The sequence below is a fragment of the Typopeltis vanoorti genome, chromosome 6 (genome assembly GCF_054136105.1).
Source record: "Typopeltis vanoorti isolate ZY-2024b chromosome 6, IOZ_Tvanoo_1.0, whole genome shotgun sequence".
Lineage (NCBI taxonomy): Eukaryota > Metazoa > Arthropoda > Arachnida > Uropygi > Thelyphonidae > Typopeltis > Typopeltis vanoorti.
Genome location: NC_143554.1, coordinates 32,882,120 through 32,908,477, shown reverse-complemented (window position 1 = coordinate 32,908,477; position 26,358 = coordinate 32,882,120). Strand labels below are relative to the sequence as shown.

Below are 26,358 nucleotides of genomic sequence, written 5' to 3'. Positions count from 1 at the left end.
ATTTAAAATATCTAATCAAAAATAACATGAGAAATTTCAAATAATTGAGAAAAGTTTTCTACTTGCATTTTGTCTCCCTCTATTAGAAGGGTGGAGAATTTTATAGCTAATGCGTTACTATTATTAATAATAATTATCCATTTCGAATTTTTAGCTTTCCTGTAACTGCAAAACTAACAATATACTGTATAGTATTATTATTATTATTATTATACGGTATCTCCATATATATATTCGGAAGATTAACAGCAGATATTATATTCTATAGATGAGGGCAGGGATCTGTGTTTGATACGGAAGTGAAGTTAGGTTACAATATTGCAAAAATTGGCAAATAAACACAGAATATCGCTAGGATGTTCAAAAATAGAGAGAGACAAAAGAGTTTTCCGGTTTATAAGGCTCTTGTACTCCCTCATTTGGGCTGTTTATGCTCATATTTGGTCATTTAGTTTCTTGGAGATGTGGAGGTGGGTGACCGAGATGGTTTCGGAACTGTGGAATGTACTGTATGAAGAGATTATTGAAGACTTGTGAGTTATTGGTAGATGCAATAGATTGTTATTGATAGATGTGTTATTGGTTGATGCAATAGAAAGCTGCTAAAAGCGTTTTATAAAATGGTGGTGGCGGAAATTTTTCAGTTATATGGTCAGCTGAGAAGATGAGGTCATCATTGGAAGTTGAGTAGAATTGCAGTTAGCAAAAATGTAAGATTTTGATTTTTTGCTACAAAGGTGGTGAATAAGTTGCCTGTTAGTGCACCTATTAAAATACATATTTCAGTCGATTTCATGGCGTTTATTTTTCTAGAAGAGTTGTTTTATTATTTTTTAAATAAGCATTCCGAGAAATTTAAATAAAAATACGTTACATCATAAGAGGTGTGTCGATTCCTTCTTATTTTTAAATCTAGCACTTTATACTGAAATGACTTTTAGTATAAGCCAAGCAAAAAACAAAAAGTGGCGGGAGAGAAAAAGAAACCAAAACAGATTTATTTTAGATAAGCTCAGCACTAAACTTCGGTAAATAATAATAAATATGAATTTGAACCAAAAGTTTTTTAGCATGTTCTATTATGTTTCCATTAATTACAACCGTTTTATTTTTTAAGATGATTTTCATACAGGAAAACTTATGAACCTTATATATACAGGTTTATTAGCTTTTCTGCAAACCTATATAACCTTAAAAAGCTTATATACAGGTTTGCATGGCTATCATAAGTACGGAGGGTTAAAAAGAAAATAATAATAAATCCTCCCTTTTATCCCGTATAGGCGTTGCCATTTAGCCCTATATATATTTTTTTTCTGGAAACTCTACTCACGAAACAACCCTTTGCAAGTTCTTCAAGACAGCAGTATATGGAGAAGTCTCATACTGAGTGATGAAATTCATCACCAACCTTTATGGCGCCTCCCGAGATCAGTCGGTATTGACCATACTCTTTGTTTGAAAAGACCTGATTCAAATCCAATCTAGGATGCGAAGAATCTTTATTACGACTGTTTTTAACAGAAAAGGAGTTACTCGGGCTCAAACGGTGGTAAAAAGATTTTCCTCCTGAATCCCGGCAAACTGGCCAGAAGAACACACGCAATTTACAGACATAATACATGGCCCTCATAGCCTTAGTTGCTTTCACAATAAAATTTAAACAACCAACCAACGCACTGAAACACATTCATACAGCATTCGTGCTTACTGTAAGATTCGATCCCAGCTTGTTGGCTGGCGGGTACGTTACCCACCCAGCCAACAAGGCCGGCAAATTTTATAGTGTCTGTGATTCAGCTTGTATTTTAAATTTCCACATGATGCAAATGTCTCGCTTGTCCGTTTATTGCAAGTCTCCACAGCTCAGTTGGTATAGAGGATGCCCTCTGGATGGAAATACCTGGGTTTTTAATCCCTCCTAGGATTTTTTAAAATGAAGGTAAGTTAGTCAGTCTCATACGTGGTGTACGAATTTTCTAAGCCAGAAACTACGAATTTTCTTCAAATAAAACAATAGAAACTTATAAATTTATAGGCATAATACACTGGCTTCATAGTTTTAGTCACTTTGGTCGTAATTCCAAAGAACAACGATCCCCATTGCTGGTGTGCATACGAACTTCGAATTTTGAAGTTTCGCTACTGGCTTACTGTGCACTAACTATGCTTCCGCAGTGCCGTTGGAAGAACGACGAAGATGCGTTCTTCGACTCCTGGAAAAGATTCGATTTCCTTCATGATAGGAGGAATCTTTACACTAGTTTTTTCAGTTGAAAGTGAAGTACTGGTCTCATGTGGAAGTATAAGTTCTTTTCTTTTGTTTTTTCCCTCCCAAAAACACTTGTTTTTGCTCTTGTAAAACAACCAAATCGGCTGGAGAACATAAGCATTTAACAGACAAAAGTATTATGTATCGAGTAGAAAATGGCGGATCGTGTGTAGTGTTGCATAGCGTATAGTTGGCATCTCTCAGTTAGTTCTGAGATTTCATAGAGGTGTCATGTAATAGTCATAAACGATTAACTAAACTACAATCTGGACACATCCAATTTGTTTTTGTTTTTTTCCACCACAAATAACAACATAGGCTCTCCATCTCATTTGTTCTCATCTCTTCTTTCAGCAGTTGTAAATTCATACTGGCAAATTCCTTTACGTTGTCCATCCAACTCTTTTGTCTTCCTGAGGAAGACAGCAAAAGAGTTAGATGGACGACATAAATGGCTTATTCATTATCAAACAACGGGACATGTTTATTCATTATAAAATGAATAAACCATTAGTGTATTCGTCAATTTTAACACTATGGATGAACTTTTAGTTGGAATACCAAATACTACACAGGTGAAATTGCGCTGCAAGAAGTGGAAACCCGCGACATGGTAATGAGAAAGCTAACAGGCAGGAACAAAAGAGCTAATATTTGCTGTGTTGGAAGTACTTCTAATGTTGAGTTCAGGACCAGTGCTAGTTATTTGTGAGCCTGAAGCGAGAAAATGGCTACACTGATTCTCACTAGTCATTTTTTATAACTTTTACGAAATAGTTTCATGTGAGGCGGAAAAAAAAACTAAAAATATGCGTCAGTCTGTAGGAAGATTATCTGTCTCAAGAACCACGTGGTTCCTGAGACATTCGCCTCTTCAAATTTCTTCTGGAGGTGTCGGTAGATAACTCCGTAAGATGTTTTTATTGATCCCAAATCCACTCTTACTAGGCCCATGAGCGCATTCATTAGCCCCTTAAAAACTTCAATCCCTTAATTTTCTCTCCCAGGCATTACGAGGTTTCGCGGTAGTTTCGCCATTGTTCCTTTATTCAAAGAAGAGAACTCGTGGATTATGCTGCACAGATTTGGTCGCCAAGATTTTTAAGAAATCGGAATTATTTCTTAATTTTGGATTATGTTCCGCACTAGTAAATAATGCATCTCTTTGGTAGCGCCATACTGAATCTACCATAACACAATATAGATGATTATCTGATGACGAGAATACTGGTAGTATCCGATTGAGCCGAGGCCCAGATTTTACATATTGGCAGCGGTAAAATTTTAGTATCTACGTATTGTGGACGGGATTTTCAGTTCATGCTAGCGTGAAAATAGCTTCCTTTTCCACATATTGGGGATGCTCTTGTATTAATTATTAAAAATCATATACATTGCTCTGGTTACGGTCTGTATATCTGTTTTTCCATATAGAAATTATTGTTTGTTGAGATTAATGTATATGTGGGCTACACCTTCAGGAAATTTGCAAGCAAATGAAGTAAGCTAAGATCAGTGTGACGTATGTTACCATAGCAACAGTAGGTTCTATTTACATGAGAAAGTAGTGTATGTTTCATCGTCCATTAGTAAGATGTCATAACGTAGTGATAATTCTGTGCTGCTAAATTCAAATACTCTGCGTTCGAGTGCATCCATTTTGGCAACACAAATATGCTTTTGAACGTAAATAAATAAACATTATTTTATACCGTGTACCTTGATAAATGTGCGCAGTGCTGCAAAACTATTGCTATTATGATTTTTATTTGACATCAGGAATATCAAGACTCATTACTAGAGGCTACACAAATTATTAAGCGGAACTTTACTCCGCTAATTGTTGAAGTTATCTTTTAATTTGTATCCGTTATGATACAAAAAAAAAAAAAATAATAATGAAAGGATGGTGTTATCCCGAACATTCAGATAATGTGAGTCCTTATATATAAAGTAAATGATGTAGCCTGCTGTCATAAATGATATAGCTATCACGCACACACATATATATATATATATGTGTGTGTGTGTGTAGATGTAGAGAGGAAACTATCCTTATGTTTTATGTTGCCTTGCTAACAAATAGTTCACACCATAGTGTAACCTATTATCAGATGAACTGCTTATGGTACTGCCTTAAATTTAATTAATTCAATTAAACTTTAAATCGAATATTTAATTAAAAAGTGTGTGTAGCCTTTCTTTGGTGTCTTATATATCTAGCAAAAGGTTATGTGTATGTATATATATATATGCACACATACATACCCTCTCAAGGAAACTCAATAAGATGCACCTCCATCCCCTTGCCATCAAATCCACTATAAGATATCACACTAGTATGCAAACAGACTCAGTGGCCAAAATATTAGAAATATCCCCATGAGAAATGGATCTGCATAACATATATGTAAATGATGACAGGTACCAGCTATAAATAGCAACTGCTTGCAAAAGACTGTACATTCAGTAGTGTGATTAGTGGCAAAATTTATGACCTTGAAATGAGACCTCCATGTACAGTGTTGTATCAGTTATACTGAGAATGGTATCGTAAACCGAAAACACAAAGTTAACATCTTGATAATGTATATACCAGGATATGGAGTATATACTCCATGTCTATCTATGATATAATTATAAGCACTCCACAGGATACCTGTGGAACATTGTAGAGTGCTCTGAAATATGAAGGCTAAGAGTGATCCAGTGCTCTTTGAGGTGGGTATATGTAATGATATAAGCACTCAGTGTACATATCACACACATAGTTGAGAAATGTGTTATGTACACGCATACTCCACCTGTGGGATCTATGTGCATTCTTTTTTTTTTAAACAGAACATTACTGCACATAAGTTGATGAGAGGATTATGATCCTCTCACTAACTGGAGAACTGAATTTATGAAAGGGCATAAGCAGTTATGTAAATATGATTTTTGGGCATTTCCCTCAACATGCTTTTGTTGAGTCCCTATGCCAAGATTTCTTATTTGGCCACATGAGCTCTTGCACATTGTAGAGCTTCGTGATGGTGAGTTAAGTTATGCCACTTCATTAGAAAAGTTAGAACTTGTATGAAGAATCTTGAGACTCTGTGGAGGTCCAGTGATAATGGCACTAATAAATTATCAGGTTTCAGCAAAGGTACTAGACTTTGCAAGGAAATCTTCTATCAAGCAGCAATCAAGTTGACACTCCATAGATATCTGTTTATAAACATCTAAAAGGACTGAGCTGTCAGTAGGCATGTAATGATACTACCACTAACAATAATTTCTGAAACAAGAATGATAGCATAGTTGTCTAATATTCAGTAGTTTTTTTTTCTACATATAAAAATAATAAGATCTAATTTTAAGGTGCTAGATTTAGACAAATATGTCATAATTCTCCTGCAAAACATGCAAATACAGTATTCTCTCAGTTATCCAATCACAGTGGAAAACCAATCTACCAGTCAAAAAATTGAGGGGTTCAACATCTGAAGGCACAGTTACATGGTGCAGCACCTAAAATCAGTTGATACCCTAACCAAAAGTTAGATAATTGGGAAATCACTGTAATATCATGTCATGCTTGATCATGTACTTGCAGGATTTATGTCAGAATTGTCATGGGTGTGAGGAAGAAACACTACAAAGAGGAGTAGTAAACTCCTGCATATTAGATCAGTTAATTGATTGGGATCATAGGATTTTAACAGAAGGAAATGCAAGAGGGAAACTGCAAACAGCCAGGATAGAGCAGATTTATTGAAGAGAAAATCAGAATAATGAATTGATTTGATTTATTTTTAATACAGTAGTATTGCTACAGTATTAATTGGCATGCAGTATAATTTATAACTAACAACAACGTGCTCATACTTAGTATTTCATACTGCTTACAGGGTGAAATAATGCTCTCATTATTATTATGAGACACCTCCAGGGAGTCCAAAGACTCATCGAGGGAGAGTGTGCCAACAGCATCGAATGATTGAATTCCTTCCAACCACTAACCGTGCTCAAACTTGCTTAACTTTTTGCGTGAACCATTAGCAGAGACTCTACCAATCGACCAACCTTTGCTGGCTAAGCACTCCTCTATGCATTATCTATGCACTCCTCTCCATTTGAAGTAATCTGAATCTCTCTTGTTTTTTATTCAGTTTTTCTTCAGAAACAATACATTAATAAATGTTTACACAAAAAAAATTATTTATACATATAAGGGTACAGAGGTAGATAACAAAAATGATATTGCCACCATACAGTGTTAGTTATCAGAATAACCCAAGGGCCTGCAAACTACAGAGTTTGCATGATAGAAGAAGGAATGACATGATTGAAACATTTAAAGCATTGAGAGGCATTTACAGGATTAACACTAGAGAGAGGTTTTTCATATAGTAGGAAAAAGGGAAGATACAAGGACAAATGGATAATAGGATGGTGAGAAAGGCTTTTTTACATGGAGAGTTATTGGGCCATGGAATGCAGTACCTAATAAGGCAATGAACATGCAGATTGTGAATGTGGTGATATGATAGACTGTGCTGTCTAAGTTACCCATCCCATGATGAGGCTTATGATTCTGTGGAGGGCCTGAAATAGTAATCATAATAATTTTTACCATTTATGTCATATATGTTTGACCTTTGCTTTGCTGCTTTCAGCCTTACTGAAGCTGGTTATGGCTCTGTATGCAACTAAAAATGTGACTGCTCATCTGTATTCTGGAAAATCCAGAGCTCCATTGAACAAATTATCTAGCATGTGTCCCTCACCTGCATTAAGCCGAGACTTGTAATATGAGCTTATAGAGCTTGAGTCCATGATCTGCTCAAATTTCAGAAATAAAGTAGTACAGTTTGTTTTAAATGAAATGTTTGTACACCAGCAGCAGGGCCAGATTTATGCATAAGCTAAACAGGCTAAAGCTTATGGCCTCATATTACAAGGGTCTCCTCCTCGATATGGATAATCTAACATTTTTCCAGTAGAAGGGCCTATTAAAAGTTATAGTGTGGGGCCCCAAACAATCCTAAATCCACCCCTTATCAGTGGTGTTTTAATTGGTGATCAGTGAAAATATTCCACCTGCTGATCTTAAGTACCCATCCTACCTCTACGGTTTCCACTTGGGAAGGAAGAGTTACAACATTTATCTTTTCTGGGAGGAGGAGAAGATACCAAAAAGCCATATTAGCATTTTTGCAAATAATAATAATAATAATAAAATCAATAAAATGTTGTGTGTGTGTCTAATTTTATCTGATAAATGTAACAATAGTAAGTTGGGTGGGAAAATTTAGGCCAGTTTGGAGAAAATAAAGAGTGGAATTAAGAATGTAGAGGATGACATTGAACATTTGAAGAAGTGATTGACTAACATGAATAAGAAAGAAGACATTAGTAAGGTAAAAGAGTGTCAAAGGATGGTCATACGGCATTGTTATGGAGATTCATGCTTAAGGATGCCAACAATAACACAAACAACTGAATCTTTACACAGAAGAAATAAAAACACATTAGAATTTATGTTGGTTGAGGGCACACATGACTCTCTGGAGCCAAGGTAAAATACTTATTACATTTATATCTCCTCCAGAGATTTTTATTTAATAAGGTTAAAACACCTTATTGTAACTTGTTCTGGTAAAATACTTATAAGCTCTGTATTACTAAATCTTGGTATTTCTAGCCTGGCTCCCACTGATGAGACCTCAATAAAGGTCGAAACCGGTCTGGGTAGTGGCCCCCTTGCCTTTAATACAAAACATCATACATCTCCTTCTTGGATATGTGTTTTGGCATTAAGGGTAAATATTAAGATTAGTGATCAGAGCTTATGCCACCTTTACCATGAGTTGCCTTGGTCTTGCACTACCTGTAGGATCAGCTAGACTTGCATCACTTGCAGGCGCAAACTTGACTTGTTTGTCTGTTTGCTTACTTGGGAAATGGAGTAAAACCAGGTTTAAAATTGCTTGGTATTTTTAACATTTAGTATACCCAAGGTAAAATACTTTCTACATATTTACACACACACACACACACAGTGTATACGATATATGTCAATATATTATTTTATCAATTACAAGAACATCATTAGAGAAAGCATAAAAAGGAACAGTGAAATTACATCATGTAGCACCCATTTACTACTTGACGCACTATGAGGGTTCAAAGGAAATAATGAGCAGGTTATGTTAATCTAATATGAGGACTATGTAATAAAAAATATTAAGAAAAACTGACAGTCAATAGGTATTACGTTGCAGAACTTGTAATCTAGGCATGTATTCTGAACAAATGAGGTTTGAATGGTGATGCCATCCAGGAAGATACTATTGAATTTAAACTAACTCTAGTGGATTATCTTGGTTTGGTATAAGGAGATTCTATGACAAGCATCAGTGGCATGAGAAGCAATGCTAGATTCATCAGATTCTGTTTGATTTAATCTTAATGTTTCTGAGTCTAATTTCTGCAGAATGGCCACTATCCAAAATATTATAGTTGACTAGAACAAGGTACTGGTTATATGCCAAGTAAGGAGCGAGAGAGAGGAGGTAACTTGTCTTTAGTGGAGGGGGGGGGGGGAACACAGTTTATGAAATGGCTTAAAGGTAGTGCATAGATTAAATTTATGAAGAACTTGGGTTGTTTGCTCTATGTCCCTTTCAGTTAGAGTAGTCTTTATGACAACCCTTTGAACACTTGATATAATATGATATTTATCAAAGAGTTTCTGAATGGAGGCTTGATCATATCCATTAACAGTCATAGTGATTTTTTTATTTTGTGATGTGTCTCCAATAGAAGGAATTCAGTAGACTAAAAGGAGTGGGCTTGGTGTATAACAGTTCTGGTAATATCATATCATCTGTGAAAATAGATGATGTATCCATAATAGAAAGTTTAAACATGCAGAAAATAGAAAGTGTTATTTCTCTCTCTGTGTGTGTGTGTGTGTGTGTGTGTGAGAGAGAGAGAGAGAGAGAGAGAGAGTCGTGTTCAGTGGTAATACACAGATTTTACTATAAAAATTAGTCATTCAGTCACTGAGTGTGACTAGACTCCAAAGATGTCATCCACAAAACAAAGCCAGGTATTGAGAAAATGTGGTAATGGTATCAATAAGTTGACTTTCCAAGTGTTACATAAAATAGTCTGCTAATACAGGAGAGATGGGACTGCTCTTAACTGTTCATTCAATTTGTATAACTGTATTATTAAAACTGTTCACCCCAATCTACTCTGCTGAATCTTTTCTGTTGGAAGAACTAAACAAAATAAAAAATCACAATGATTGCCAATGGATATGACTGAGCCTCTATTCAGACTGATGAACCAGGCTTCACTTCTCATGCCATTGGCTCACTAGTCACAGTGTTGGCTGTAACCTAACTGAGATACTTCACTCAAATCCACTTAAATTAGTGGCCTCTTCCTGGAAACATAAAACTTTACATTTAAAATTTTTTAATGATTTTTCATATGGTAGAACAAGAGAAAGGAACAAGGATAAGAGGATATCCCTGCAAGTTGCAAAAGGAGGTGGTGAGTAAAAGGGTAAGAAGTAAGTTTTTTGCATGGAGAGTGATAGGAGCATGGAATGCATTGCCTGAGAGGGTTGTGAATGTGCAGACTGTGGATAATTTTAGGGAGTGGCATGATAGATGTGTTCACTAGTGTTGACCTCCCATGATGAGTCCAATGTTCCATGGGGGTCAGGAAAATAATAATAATAATAATAACAAATTGCATGCTTATGTCAAAGTTCAGGGAAGTTATCACTGTTAATTGTAAATAAATAAATAAATATATATATTTAGTTATTTATATTTATTATATTTTATATATTATTATATATATTATATATATATATATGTATATATATATATATATATATATATATTTATTTATATTTATTATTATTATTTTTAAATGATGCAATAAGCCTTATAATTAACTTAACATAATTGCTCACTGTTTCCTTTGAACTCTAATAGTGTGATCTCTTTCTCATACATCTTAACCAAGATTCAAGTAATAAACACGTGCTACATGACATATCTCATTTTTGAATGTGGAAACTTTTTTGTCATTTTATTATTATTTTATTTTTATTATTATTTGACACCTCCAGGGAGATCAAAGATTCATCGAGGGAGGGCATCTGCTCTACAACTCTGTCTCCAACACTCAATCCACACAAAATGACCGCAACTACACCAACACCATCTACCGCCGATCACCACCACTACTATTTCCACAGACAATCACAAACATCCACACCCATGACGGGATTCGAACCCGCAGTCTTTTGGCTGTCTGAATCTCAATTGCTCAGATTGCATACCTATATCCAAGTTCAGTGAAGTGGTTATTATTAAAGGCCAATATTTTTTTTAAATGATGTATATAGTCCTTTTATTGGATTAGCATAACTGGTTCATGGTGTGTTCTCTTTCTGTTACAGCTTGAACAGTATAAATGACATATTTTCTGACATAATTAAAGTGTTGACATATTAGAGGCAATAATTTTTCAAAATTATTATAATTTTATTTTATTTTTTTACTCATGCTGACCATCATTCATTTTTCATGTATGTGACACATCTCAATAGCATCCCAAATGGTCATATGGATGAAATTTAATTTATGCTTCTTTCCATGTTATTTAAATTTCAGTGGATGCTTCACATTCGTGTTTGACTGATGTATAAACACATCTTTGCCAGTATGGTAGCTAAAATGGACATGTGACCAAATAATTCATGAACTCCCATTCTTCTTCTTCTTGAGTATTCTGCAATTGAGCAGGTTCTTCTTTTAGTAGCAGAAACTTTCCTTCCACTCTCTTCTGTTCTGATCCTTCTCTTTCAAGGTTGTGTAGTTGTCTCCATTCAGTATATCATCTAGCATTGTTTTCCTTACTCTTCCTCTGGGTCTTTTTCCATCTATTTTTCCTTTGATGGCATCTCTGATGATTCCATTCCCTCTCAGAATATGTCCAATCCAGTTTCCCTTGCTTCTTTTTATCCTCCTTAACAGACTTCTTTCTTCTTCTACTCTTTTTAAGACCTTTTCATTAGTTATTTTATCTGTCCATTTCTTTTCAAAATCTTAATTTCCAAAGCTTTCCAAAATCTTAATTTCTTCTTTCTTCAATGTCCAACTTTCAGCTGCATAGAAGGCAACACTCCACACATAACATTTTATTAGTCTTTTCTTTAGGTTTCTATCCATTTTACTTCTTAATAAATTCCATTTTCTATTAAAGGCATCTCTTCCCATTGCTATTCTTGCTTTTATGTCACTTTTACATCTTCCATCACTGCTAATAACACTTCCTAGATATTTAAATGTCTTTACTTGATTCAATTTCCTCCCATTTAATTCTGATATCCATATTTACCTCTTTCCTTGCTATTTTCATTACCTTTGTTTTTCTAATGTTAATTTTCATTCCATAATTGATACAGGATTCCAGTAATTATTATTATTATTATTAAACAAGACCTCATGGAGTCAAAGACTCATCTAGGAGGTCCTTTTATCTCACACACATCTCATCATACCGGGTCTTAAACACATTCAAACTCCTTGCAGACACCACACTCTCAGGCAAGGCATTCCAATCATTCACAACTCTGCACGAAAAAAACCTGCCTCTCACTCCCCTACTCACACCCTCTTTATACAGTTTCCAGGGATGACCTCTGGTTCTCCCCTGATCTCCCACTATTCGCTGTAGAACTTCTCCACCATTGATCCTATAGCAACCCCTTACCAACTTGTAGGTCTCTATCATATCTCCCCTCTTCCTTCTCTCCACTAGTCTCTGCAAATTACATCTTTTCAATCTTTCCTCATACTCGACATTCCAGAGGTCAGAAACTACCTTAGTCAGTCGCCTTTGGACCCTTTCCAACATCTCCTCATCCTTCTGAAAACCAGGTGACCAAATCTGGGCACAATAGTCCATGTGTGGCCTAATCAAAGCCTTATACAATGGAACAAGAATCTCCCTACTTCTACACGTCAGTGTCCTCCTCATCATTCCCAGAAGTCTTTGTGTTGTCTTCACAATTTTGGCGATGTGACCCCTAAATTTTAGATCTTTATCCACTATCACTCCCAGATCTCTTATTTCCTCTACTTCCAACAATATATTCTTACCAAGCATAAATTCTGCATCCCATCTTTGTTTTCCAAATTTTAAAACCTTACATTTTGCAACATTGAACTCACACCCCCATTTGCTTGCCCAATCACTCAATTTATTCAAGTCTTCTTGCAAGGCCACAACATCTTCACTACTCTTTATGGTTCTTCCCAACTTTGCATCATCTGCAAACAACTGAATATCTCCATCCAAATCTTCGCCAATATCATTAATATACAAGTTAAAAAGGAGTATCAGAAATAAAGAATTTGAATTTGTAACATTGAGTGAGTAATCTTGCAAGTTATTCACATATTTTATTAAAATATGTGAATAAATAAAGGGGAACTTGATCCCTCTATTTCTATTCATTTCTATATCCCTCCATTTCTTCATGCTTGTAAATTATGATATACAGACATAAATAGAAATAGAAATTATATAGAACCTAAAAGGAGGAGGGAAAACAGGAGACATATGATAGCAGAGTAATAGTTCCCATCATTCAGAATGGAGTGACAGCTCATGTGATGGCTTTGTGGCTATTTAATCTGAGTTTTTTTTTTAATTTTTTTTTTTTTTATATCAATACTCCTTACATGAGACATATTGGTGCTGCGTGTGTGTGTGGGCAAATAATCAGGGAGAAAGAAGAAATCTGTTGATGTCTTAAACAGTTAAAGTCAATAGTCCTTTGGTGAAAACATAATGGAGAAGCGAGAAGCTTATTCCAAAGAACAGAGGTAGACAGAATGAAAGAAGAGCATAAAAAGTTGGTTCAATTCCTTTGTATCGAGCCAAGTTGTGTTAGCCTCCTCTTTCATTAGTTTATATATGCTGCTTGTGTTTTTACATTTAGAGGAAAGTGGAGAAATAGTAGTGGCAAATTAGGTGAAGTACTGCCTATGAAAATATCTATAAAAAAGGCATAATGCAGAAACAGAGGATCTTTAAAAAAAAGCGATTGAAAAAAATCTCCCAAAGGAGAGTGTCATCTAATTTGGATAGATTTGGACAGATTTTCAGTTTATACGGTATTAGGAGTTGTACAGACAAGAAGTTTCTCGAATGAAAGAAGTGTCTTGTACTGAAGAAGGCTTCAGATATTTTAGATGTCGAGGCAGCTGTGGATATGATATATTTGTGCCTGGAAATTTTTATTTTTTATTTTATATTTTATTTTTTATGCTGAGCCCATACACAAGAGGTTGGTTGATCAACTATAGTATGTTAGTGCTGTATATGGGTAGTGGGTTGGGAAAGGAGAAACTTGTTTATATTTGATTTAAAAGTCTGTATATTGTATTCCTTGGGAAGTACATCAGGGAAAAGACTGTTCCACAGTACAACAGTAGCAGGGATGAAGGAGGAGGAAAAGAAACTTGTTCTGTGGGTTTTAAGGTGTGCTGTGAAGGGATGTTGAGTAACAGCTGCACATGCTCCAATGAGCTTAGTATTAAGTGGGGGAATTATTGATGCTATTTCAGATGAACATTTCCCATGGAAATATTTGTAGAATACACATATTGTAGAAACCAAATGTCTCTGCAAAAGTAGGGGAGTGAGTTGGTAAGAGATGGGTCATTAATAAGTCTAGTTACTCTCCTCTATATTGTATCCCACCCATATGTTTTTGGATGAGATACAATTTGAGATATCAACACTGCTGCCAGTTAGTAACTGTGATCATCAAGTACTGACTTGGAATGTGGTAATGAAGAATATTATGGCCATGTGGAACCATAAGGTTGCTGATTATGAGAAGCTCTATAGTCAATTTCCATAAAACCATGGGATGATTAGCTGTAAAGGAAAGATATTGATGTTATTATTATTATTATCTGAGATCTCCAGGGAGTCAAAGACTCATCAAGGGAGGATATACATCACCCAAACTAGCTGTCATACTTCCCTTAAATTCATTCATACTAGTTGCACTCACTACTTCAACAGGCAAACTATTCCACTCATCCACTGCTCTGTGATAGAAAAATTATTTCCTTATCCCTCTTAGCTGGAAATAAACTTAACTTCCATGGATGCCCCATGTTCTCTCCCCACCTTCCATATGTGAAAAATTTCATCAAATGATATCCTATAATACCCATTCAGAAGTTTGTAGACCTCTATCATATCATCCCTCTTTCTCCTATTAATCAGAGTCTGTAGTCCACATACTTGCAATCTATCCTCATAATATAAATCCCATAATCCTGATATGATTTTTGTAACTCTTCTTTGCACCCTTTCCACAGTTTTTTTATTGCCTTATAACTCAGGACACCAAATCTACTTACAGTAGTCCAGGCGAGGTAATTACCATACACGTGTATGTTGTAACACAGGTGTATACATTTGTATGGTAAAAAAATGTTGCACATGAGAAAAGATTGATCAGCAGGCCAAAAGAAATTCCTCCATTACATGGCAGATGAGAGGAAGAATAATTACAGAAGATTGATACTGGTGTATGGTGAAAGTGCCCAAGACAGAGGATGTGGTAGAAGTATTTAATCTGCAATTTGTCAGCATATATCATTCTAGTATGAATAACTTTGAGGCAAATGCTACAGGTACTTGAAGTGTTGAGCAGGTTAGATATTAACTTTTTTGGGGACGATATATCACTGCCTATTTTTAAGGAATGTGCAAAAGAGTTGCTGTGACCTCCAGGCTGTTTAATCAGTCTGTTAGTAGGAAGAAAAAGAATGGAAGGAAAACAAAAGTATTACTAAGACAGATTTTTTCCAATTATAGACCTGTTTATATATCTGTAGTTGTGTTTAAGATATTGGAGAGATTAGTTAGAAATAAAACAGAAGATTGGGTTTTAGACATGGGATTTTCAATGGCACGCTCGCATGCATTTGTAAACAGTCTGCTTTCATTTTATGAAAAAGTGCAGTGATTAATTATTATTATTATTACATGACACCTCCAGGGAGTCCAAGGGACTCATCGAGGGAGGGCACCTACTCTACAACTCTGTCTCCACCACTCAATCCACCAGCTACAACGAACCAAAACTACCATCATTATCTACACCAACGTCATCTACTGCCCACCACCACTGGTTCCACAATCACAAACATCCATGCCCACGGCAGGATTTGAACCCACAGCCTTTTGGCTGGAGAGTGGATATGCTAACCATTTGGCCAACCAGGCCAGCAAACAGGTATCCATTGCAATCTCATCTCACCCAGCCTAGCATGGCTTATAATACACCTGTAGAAAATACAGCAGGCATAAGCCCCTCCATAGCGCAATTGGAAGAATGACAGTACGTTGTGCCTTTCGATTGGAAATGGCCTAAGTTCGATTCTCGTCATGACGGAAGGAATCTTTATATGGAATGGACGTTTTCAATCGAAGGTGAGTTAGCCAATCTCATATGGAGGTAGCAGGGTTTTCTCTCCTGGAAACTCGGGTTTTTCATCCCGCATACAGACAAATCGGTCCTTCAGAACACACGCAATTTACAGACAAAAAATGCTAGCTGTGGTGGTGGTAGTGGCCAGCACGTGACGCTGATGTTGATGGTTGGTAGTAGAGGTTAGGTGTAGTGGTGGAGATGGAGAGTTGTACAACAGGTGTCCTCCCGCAATGAGTCTTCCGACTCCTTGGAGGTGTCACGAATAATAATAATTTTTCAAATGGCTTTTTAAAGCACCTGAAAGCAAACTTAATCATTCAAGATCTAATAATTATGATTTCAACTAATTTTATTATTTCTGGTGACCCTTACTTGAAAATCAATGTAACAGGTTTTTCTGTTAGAGCTAAAACTGGTAAAACATTTCATTCTATAACAGCTGTGAAATGGATATATGTAATTACCATTCAGAGTGAATTCGTCTATCAAGCAATGATGGTAACTTGTGGAAAGTGGTGTGCCTTTATATATCCAAATATTATGAAGTATAGTGTGATTTTCTTTCTTGACTACTTGTATAAGAAACTATAACACATTTTAGGAATGTTAGTCAAGTGGGTAATATTTATTATCCTATTAGTTTCACCGATTTTTGCTATCGGCATCTTCAGGGATACAATTGGTAAACGATATGAAGGTAACAGACTAGGTTTTAACTGATAGTTCTAATTCATACAAAATTAGTACAGTGCAAGACGCTGTACTGTAATTAATTGCGTGTGTCTCGGGAACATGATTTATTTGTTACGAGACAATGTAATTGGCGTGCAAGTTCATTTCTTTGATGTTTAGTGATCTAATTAAAGTTTTCCAAATTTCCGGTAGGATTAGACCTTGATTCTTATTTAGGTTTCCTGTTGAACGGGCAACCATAGCAGCCTCCTTGAAGGTTTTGGTATGGAAAGGAGCACATAGGCTATGTTAGAAACAACAGACAAGATATCTTAGGCCTTTCTTCTCACTTTGCCTCTACCAACCATCTTATTGAGTGGGATAAGAGTCATATGCCCTATATAGAAGAGAACTATCATTCCAGAACCTTCAAGGAGGCTGCTATGGTCGCCCATTCAACAGGAAACCTAAATAAGAATCAAGGTCTAATCCTACCGGAAATTTGGAAAACTTTAATTAGATCACTAAACATCAAAGAAATGAACTTTCACGCCAATTACATTATGTCTCGTAACAAATAAATCATGTTCCCGAGACATGCGCATTGTCTCGCACTGTACTAATTTTGTATGAATTAGAACTGTCAGTTAAAACCTAGTCTGTTACCTTCATATCGCTTACCTATTGTATCCCTGAAGATGCCGATAGCAAAAATCAGTGAAACTAGTAGGATAATAAATATTACCCACTTGACTAACATTCCTAAAATGTGTTATAGTTTCTTATTATGAAGTATAATTTTTCCACAGATGAACAATGAAATACAGACAAAACAGGATACATGGCAGATTGTTTTACGATTCAAATGTTGTACTAGTATCAAATTATATGATATTACACCAAATCAACAAACTTTACATTAAGATAAGTCTGTATTCTATATATTTTCATGTAGAACACTTTATGAGGCTATGTAACTCAGTCAATAATAATGTTCTCTTTCTTTGGAAAGACAACAGTTTAAATCCCTGTTAAATGCCTTTTTTTTAAAGGCATTTCTACTTAAAGTGAGCTAGATGGTCTCATGTAAAGGTAGAGTTTTTTTTTTCCCCTCTTAGCAACTCTAATTTTTTATCCCAAGCAAATGAAGTAGAGAATACAAGCATTAACAGATATAACAGACTATGTGGAAAGGATTAATAGAAGAAGAGATGAAACATTTTTAATAAACCAACAAGAAACTGCTATGTTATGTTACTTTTTTCTGACTATATTGTAACTTAAATTTATAAACCAATAAGCATGATGTGAGTGGAATGTTTATAATTAATTTTTTTAAAAAATTAGAACCTGATATTTACTCGATTATTAGAACATTTACATATGAGAAACAGATTAGAGCAAAAATATAAGACAAACTAAAGTAAGTAATGGGAATTTTAGAATACTGAATTTTTTTCTTTTTTCAGAAATGGCAAGAGTTGCTATTTGGGAAAAAATAATGAAATTTTATTATTTGATCTGAGCATGCTAGTTAAACTGTAGTCTGTTACATCACACTGATCTTAACTCAAATTACTATGAATGTGAATTATTACAAATGACATGACATTTTCAATAATTAACAAGAGATTGTTACTGAGAATTATGTATTCAACCAAATGACCAGCTCCAATTCCTAACAGGATACTGAAAAAAATACTTATTTAAAATGGCCTATTTTAATTACAATATTAAGCTCCTTCATAGTGCAATTGGAAGAATGACAGTACATTGCGCTCTTCAATTAGAAAAGGCCTAAGTTTGATTACCGTTGTGACAGGAGGAATCTTTATATGGACTTTTTCATTTGAAGGTGAGTTAGCCAATCTCATACGGAGGTAGTAGGTTTTTTTTCCTCCCTGAAACTTGGGTTTTTCAACCTGCATACAGACAAATCGGCCCTTCAGAATACACACAATTTACAGATAAATAATACTAGCTGTGGTGGTGGTGGGCAGTAGATGGCGTTGATGTAGATGATTGGTAGTAGAAGTTCGGTATAGTAGTGGAGACGGAGAGTTATACAGTGGGTGTCCTCCCGTTATGAGTTTTCGGACTCCTTGGAGATGTCACGAATAATAATTATTATTATTTTAAAAAAATGCTCAAGGCAACTACTTATACTCATTTAAAATTTTATTATGAACATGATTTAAATTTCTTAATATGCTTTTAAAAATAATTCTGTAACAATAGCACAGGGATAAGCCAAGGAATTTGGACCAACCTTATATCTTATCACTTATCAAGATGGGTAAATATCTATATGTATTTATGTATACGCTACTTTCTCTCTTAAAAGATCAGTATGCCAAAATAATAACCAATTATTAACCACCATGTAGGAAAACTCTGTCTGTACACCTCTCAGGAAAATCCTAGATATACCACTGTTCTACAAACATTGCAGAATAACAGACATTTAAACTAAACATCTAATGCAGCGACTTTAATATATATTTTTTAAAGCCACGGTTTGACTATTAGTTGCTATTTTACGATTACTGACTACTAATCAATAAAATGTTTAGCATTAAGAATTAGGCAAGAAAGTTTTTTTTTAATCATACCAGGTTACTGTATAATAAAGAAAGGCAACTGCAGGAATTGACAGCCTATACCAAAAAGATGGAATATTATTAATATTATTATTATTATTATCCAGGCCTCCATGGAGTCAAAAGACTCATCGTGGGAGGTTTTGTAAGAAACACAAAGTTTATCATACCACTCCTTGAACCCATTGTTCCTGCTCCAATCACTCTCTCAGGCAATGCATTCCAAGGTTCGACCACCCTCCACGCAAAGAAACCACTTCTCACCCTCTTGCTCACAGCCTCCTTTCTTAACTTTCAGGGATGGCCCCTTGTCATCGCTCCTTCCTGCCGTTCCACCAAGTGAAAGAACTCTCCAATGTCTACCCTGTAACTGCCTCTCAACAGTTTAAAAGTCTCGATCATATCACCTCTCCTTCTTCTATCTACCAAACTTTGCAGTCCACATTCCCTCAGTTGATCCTCATAACTCATATTGTACAGTCCTGAAACCATCTTTGTTATCTGCCTCTGTACCTTTTCACAGTCAATTTATCCCCTTCAAATCCTGGGGACCAAATCTGAGAACAATAGTCTAAGTGTGGTCTGATCAGGGCCTTATACCATGGAATGATAATTCTTTTATCTCTGCAGGTCAGCATCCTTCTCAGTATGGCAGCAATCCTCTGAGTTACCCTCACCACCTTTTCAATATGCTTCCAGAATTTCAGTTTTCTATCAATCTTCACCCCCAGATCTCTCGTCTCCCCTACCTCCTCCAGTATAGCTCCTCCAATCGAGTATGCATCCTCCCATCGATGGATCCCAAACCTCAAGACTTTATTTGTTTATTACAGTAAAACTTGATTGTATAAGCAACATTAAATTTTGCTACAGATCCTTCTCAAATAAATGGCATAAGAGCACTATAAGTTTAATCCTGCAAGCCTATCATCAATTTAAAATGATTCCAAAATACTGAACATTACTGTCAATGTGCTACAGTAGAAAGCATATCTAATGTCTGACTAGTATGTGGATAAAGGATTAAATCAAATTCTAAAGACCTTTTTAAGTGCATAAGAAATTATGTAGGAAACACCAGACATTAACCATAATACCAGACATGATATGGAGCCTTAAATACCAAAAAGACATTTCAAAAAATATGGTAAAATGCAACCACATGAAAACTATTATTTATGGGGAAGTATTTGAATAAATAAAGGGCCTACAATTATGAGATGGCATTAAATAGCTGCACCACCACCAGTTGTAAGATGACTGGAAGCATGGTCATAAATAGTTAGTGAAACATAGCATAATTTAGTTTCTGGATTCTGGATGTTAAAAGTACCAGAAGAAATATGATTCATCAAAGCATTCATTATCTACCAGCTACTCCTGCACAAAAAAAAAAAAAAAAAAAAAAAAAAAAAAAAAAAAAAAAAAAAAAACCGAGCAATGCTATCATCCAAGAAGTTCATGACAACAGCTGCATCATCGTCTTATTAAGTTTCTTAACAACTTATGAACATCTTAATGACTTTGTTTAATTTTCAGTACTGGTTCTCTTTATCCAAGTGTAAGCAAACAAAGTTTGCTTACACTTGGATAAAGGATTAAATCAAATATTATTATTTTAGTAGTATTATTATGTGACACCTCCAGGGAGTCCAAAGACTCATCGAGGGAGAGTGTGCCAACAGCATCGAATGACTGATTCCTTTCCAGCTACTAACCATGCTCAAACTTGCTTAACTTTTTGCCTGAGCCATTAGTAGCAGAGGCGCTTCCAATCAACCAACCTTTGCTGGTAAATATATAATTCGTAGCATAACCAAGTGAAAAAACTTCCATCGACTTAGACAAATTCTTTAAACCAGTTATGTATTATAGAACTTATTCAGCATCAGCCAAATAAAATCAAAATAAAAAGGGTTTAAGGCAGCATAATAATAATTGCAAAACTGAGACTGCATCAGGGATTCTGATATGACTAATAAAATATAACCATCAAAGTTTCATAACTTTGGGGTAAACTTCAAAGAGACTGTAATTTCTGCTTTTAACAATACATCAACAGCAAAAGTTTTTAAAATTAAAATTTCAGCATGCTTATTGATAACTGCAACTGCAGTTATCAATAATTATGCTTATTGATAACTGCAGTTATCAATAAGCATGCTGGGACAATGAAGCAAAAATTTAGCCAGAAAGCATGAAATCTTAGAATAAACATGAAAACAGAGGAAAGGCCAGATGAGTCTTATTTTGAAACTGAAATAAAATAAAAAAAGATTGTATTATGTTATTAAAAGGGAAGATAATAAATATATTATTGTTATTTTAATGGAGTAGTTGGCCATATGAATAATGTTTCTGCTCTCCAACCTGTGGGTTAAATCTCTGCAGCAATGATGTCTGTGAATGTCTTTAAGTGGCGGATGAATTTCATTACTTGATGTGAGATCACAGTATCCTACTTAAAGTGGCTTCTGATTTTAAATAAAGCAATGTTTTTTCTTTAGAAGATGGTTCCCAAATTATATAATCCCTCTCAAGGATGCAACATTTTATTATTAAAATAAAGACTGGAATAAAGAAATATCTAAAAAAAATGAAAATGTCATGGAAAGTGCATGAGAATCATGGATTTAATCAGTGAATCAGAAGATGTCATTATGAATGAGATGCAAATCTGCCTCCAGCTGAAAAAAAAGTGCCTATAATGCTGTCAGAAGGAGATCAAATCATCTCACACTAGTCTCATTATTGTTTACCATTGGTGTAAAATGGATAAATGGAAAATGACATTAAGCATGCAAAGGAGATCAAATAATTTTAATCCGGATTGTTTAACACTAATGTAACACAGATAAATGCTGATATTCAGCATGAAATATGGAAGATTGCATTATGGAGGCAACAGTCAGTTACATGAAGAAAAGAGCTGGATAGAAAGGTGACTGACTTGGATGGTAAGGAAAACAGAACTATAGCATTAGCTGCACTGCAATCAGGCCAAGTAAAAGTTCTTTCAGTATGTAACCAGTAGAAGAAAGAATTGTAACAAGATAATATTAGCTGATGAAAAGAATAGAAACAGTAATCAATGCCGAGGATATAGTTCAAGTATTTAATGGATGATTCATCCAGATATTTCATTCACATGAGTGTGATATCATGCAAAGATGAGTGAGAATGATGAAGAAGGGACTAATGGCGAGAGAAAGGCATATAATTGTGATTCAGTGTTGCAAAGAAAGTTTGGAAATTTGGAATGTAATGTATATAATTAATGAAGATATAGTGAAGAAGACAGAGGAGATTAAAAAAAAAAAAATATGGCTAATGGTAGATAGACAAGGAGCTAAAATTTAGGCCCCATGTTGCTAGAATTTTAAGGACAACACAGGAGGATATTAACAGAAGCAAAGAGATTGTAATTTTACAGCACAAGATCTTGATCAGTGCAGTGAATTACTGTACATATTTGTTCACTTGATTTTCAAGGAAAAGAAATTTTGGAGCAAGTATAGTGAGGATTAATTAAGGCCAAGTAATGTTTTTTTTTGGATGTTGCGTATGAAGAAAGACAAAGAGAATACTATTTGCAGTCTGGTAGAGGAGGGGATATGGCTAAAACATAAGTTGCTATGTGTTTGCATCATATGAATGCAGAAGAGAATTTTTTATAGTGGAGGCCATTTTTAGAGAAGAGACCAATCCTGGAAGTTATATAAGGGAATTGTGAGGAGATGATTTTTTACTTGGGGAGTCATGGGTGGGAGCTTCTCAAAACTATAGGGGTGTGTTTGTGATAATAATAATAATGTTGTGTGTCTGTGGGTTGAAGGTGTACCTATTTTGTTGTTTGTGGCTGATGCAAAGTTGGGAGAATTATAAATAATGATGTGGGGACCATGAGATAACAGAACTTGTTTGCCATCTCTTCACTGGATGTTGCTTAATATTAGTAATAGTCTTAGGCCAGCTATCTCTGATTTGCTACCAGTGGAGACTGAACTGCTCACTGAGTCTCCAAAAGTTAGATAGGGTTAAAACGGAAGGAAAGGGATAAAAGGCTTTAGCAGATTTATGTTATATTATTTTTTTTTTTTAGCAACTAAGGCTGTAAGACCCAGTGTTTGTTTATTATGTGTATCCTTCTGGCTAGTCTATTTGTTTTGTGGGATAAAAAACCCTGCCACCTCTATATAAGACCAGAGGACACACACCTTCAGTTGAAAAAATTTTTTTAAATTCTTTGCTTCCTAGATGTCAGAGAGAGAGAGAGAAAAGCAAGTGCAATGACAGTAATTCAATAGATCTACATATGTAATATTCTTGGACTTCAAGAACATATCTTATTATTCTCGTAGACAGGCTTATAGGTTGGTTATGCATTACTAAATCACTTAAGGAATTGACAACGTAGATACGAATATAATGTAATTGGTTGTATGAGACTGCCCCAAATTTGGGAGGCTTACATCAGCAGACCTTCAGCCCAATGGCCAAGAACACTTACTTAGCCTGATAGGGGGGCACCATCAGGACTTTTAGGAGAACAATAGCTTCATCACTTCTTTCTCAGTTACTGTGTTGTAGTACCTACGTGCACGTGGCTTTTTTGTAAGTTCCTTTTGAAGATGGCAACGTGATGTTGCCGAAATATCGGAAATATTTATTAAAGTGTAATTTAATTTATATTCGTATCTACGTTGTCAATTCCTTAAGTGATTTAGTAATATCTTATTATTATTATTATTATACAGATACCTCCATGGAATCCGAACTGGGAGACCCAACTATCCACACAATCTATCATACCTCTCCTTAAATCCATTAACAGACAGAGTGATCATAACCGACTCTGGCAACCCATTCCATTCATTCACAACTCTCGAAGCAAAAAATCTCTGGTCTTCACGCCCTACTAACTACACTTTTACTCAACTTCCAGGGATGAGATCTTGTTCTTCCTCCTCTACCCAAATACATTTCCACTTCAAAATCCTTCCTGTAAAATCTTTCAAGTAACTTAAATGTGCCTCTTTTTCACCTATCAACCAACTTCTGCAGTCCACACATCCTTAATCTGATCTCGTAGGGAACATTCCACAGACCTTCTACCATCTTGGTTGCTCGCTTCGAATCTGCTCCACTGCTTCCCCCCCCCCCCAAAAAAAAAAACCCAGGAGACCTGACCTGAGCACAGTAATCCAGATGTGGACATATCAAGGCCTTATAAAGAGGAATAACAACTTCATTATCTCTACTTGTGTGTTCTTCAATGGCCCGGTAATCGTATGAGCTACCTTAGCAATATGTCCTCTAAACTTTAACTCTCTGTCTACCACCACCCCTAAATCTCTAGCTTCATCTATTTCCTGGAGTAAAGTTCCATCAATATGATACACAGCTTGTAATCTATTTATCTCAAAATGCATAACTTCACATTTCTCCACATTAAATGCACACCCATTATCTTTTGCCCCTACTGACAGCCTATTTAAATCATCTTGTAAGCTTTCCACATTGCCTTAATTATTACTCTACCCAATTTTGTATCATTGGCAAGCAACTGAATATTTTCTATATCATTTATGTACAAATTAAACAGTAGTGGTCCTAGCACAGAACCTTGTGCATACCATTAGTCACTTGGATTCTGCTCCATCATATACTACTTTTTCATATCTTTCCATCAGCCATCCTGTTATCCAATAACCAGTGTCATATCCATCCCTATGCTTTCTAATTTGCATAACATAATTCCATGCAGGATTCTGTCAAATGCCTTTGCAAAATCCAGCAGAATCATCATGTAGCCATTTTCTTTATCCAAATGTGTTGTCACTGTAATTTAAAAAGTTAGTAAATTACTAAGGCCTGACCAACCCTTCACAAAGGCATGTTGTTCTTCATAGAGTAGCTTATTCTTATTCATAGATTCTTGAATTCTCTGTTTGACCAACTTTTCTGGCACTTTTACCACCACTCTTGAGATGTTGATTGGTCTACAGTTTGCTAATGCAGTCTTTAGAACCTCTTGTGCAAAGGCAAGTTGGTATACAAGATTTGGAAGACTAGTTAGAAATAATTAACAGCAATGGAAAATTGCATATTTTGAGTGAAAAAAGTATAGCAACTAGCTGAAAAAGATATAGAGTAAAATGGATGACTTAAGAAATCAAACAGGAATTGCAGTTCAAAAAAGTGTTAAGAAAGAAGCTGAGAACATTTGCATGAGAAAGATAAGGTTCAAACTATAAAGTGCTAGTGTAAATAAGGAAGGAAAAATTATGTGATGATCCAAGTAGTTCTTTCATTATGTAGACAGTAGGAGCAGAAATGATTGTAGACAAAGGACTTTGCTGGATGGAGATAATAATTGGTTGACCAGTGCAGATTCAGTACAGCTGCTTAGTGATCACATAATGACAGTATTTCATCTTCCTAAAGTGGGTTTTTTCCTAGAAGGGTGAGTTGGTTTGAAAGATAAAACATGAATGGTTAGAATATATTTCAAATACTAAATACTCTAGATGTCAGTAATGCAGTGGAAGTGAATATTTTGCCATGTGTTTTAAAGGAATGTGATCATGTTATTAATCTGGCCCTTTAATGGAAGTCTTGCAATTGACCAAGTTTCTAATGAGGCTAGAAAGAGGATAAAATAGCAGTGCCATTGTATAAGGATAATGGAAGAAAGAATGGAGCTATCAAACTGTAGATCAGTTTGCATTTCTTTATTGGTGGTCAAAATTTTGGGAAAAATTAGTAAGAGCTCATATACAGATTAGAGATGAAGATAATATGATGTACAAAGGTCAGTGTGGATTTGTTAATGATAATTTCCTTGTTTTAGTAATCTGGTTACCTTTTATAATAGAGACAAGAGTGGTTGTTGGGGAATAGGCGTAGTCATTTTCTGGATTTTGAAAAGGCATTTGACAAGTTCCAAAATGACTAATTGATGTTTACATTGCATCCAATGGATTTTGATTTCAAATTTAGTGGATTGGAAACTTAGCCCTATAATAGATATCAAAATTTGGGGAAAGGTCACAAGGTGGGAATGTGTAAATCTCCACAATAGTGGAGATTTACACATTCCTATGATCCTGTGAGCTATACTGGCAGTAGAATTGCTACCAGCAGGACCTCCCAAGCCAGACTGATTAAAGAGGAGGGATAAGACAAAAAAAAAAAAAAAGTCACCCTAGTCCTCTAGTTTGTGAGGTGAACATGGGGCTGACAATCCCATCTTGTTAAAAGTTTACTGGTCA

General features: G+C 35.3%; 1 protein-coding gene across 2 annotated transcripts in view; it reads right to left on the bottom strand.

Moving 5' to 3' along the window:
* Positions 1 to 26,358, bottom strand: part of LOC150105365 (uncharacterized) — a 521,942-nt gene that overhangs the window by 398,577 nt on the left and 97,007 nt on the right. The gene's annotated exons all lie outside the window — the stretch shown is intronic.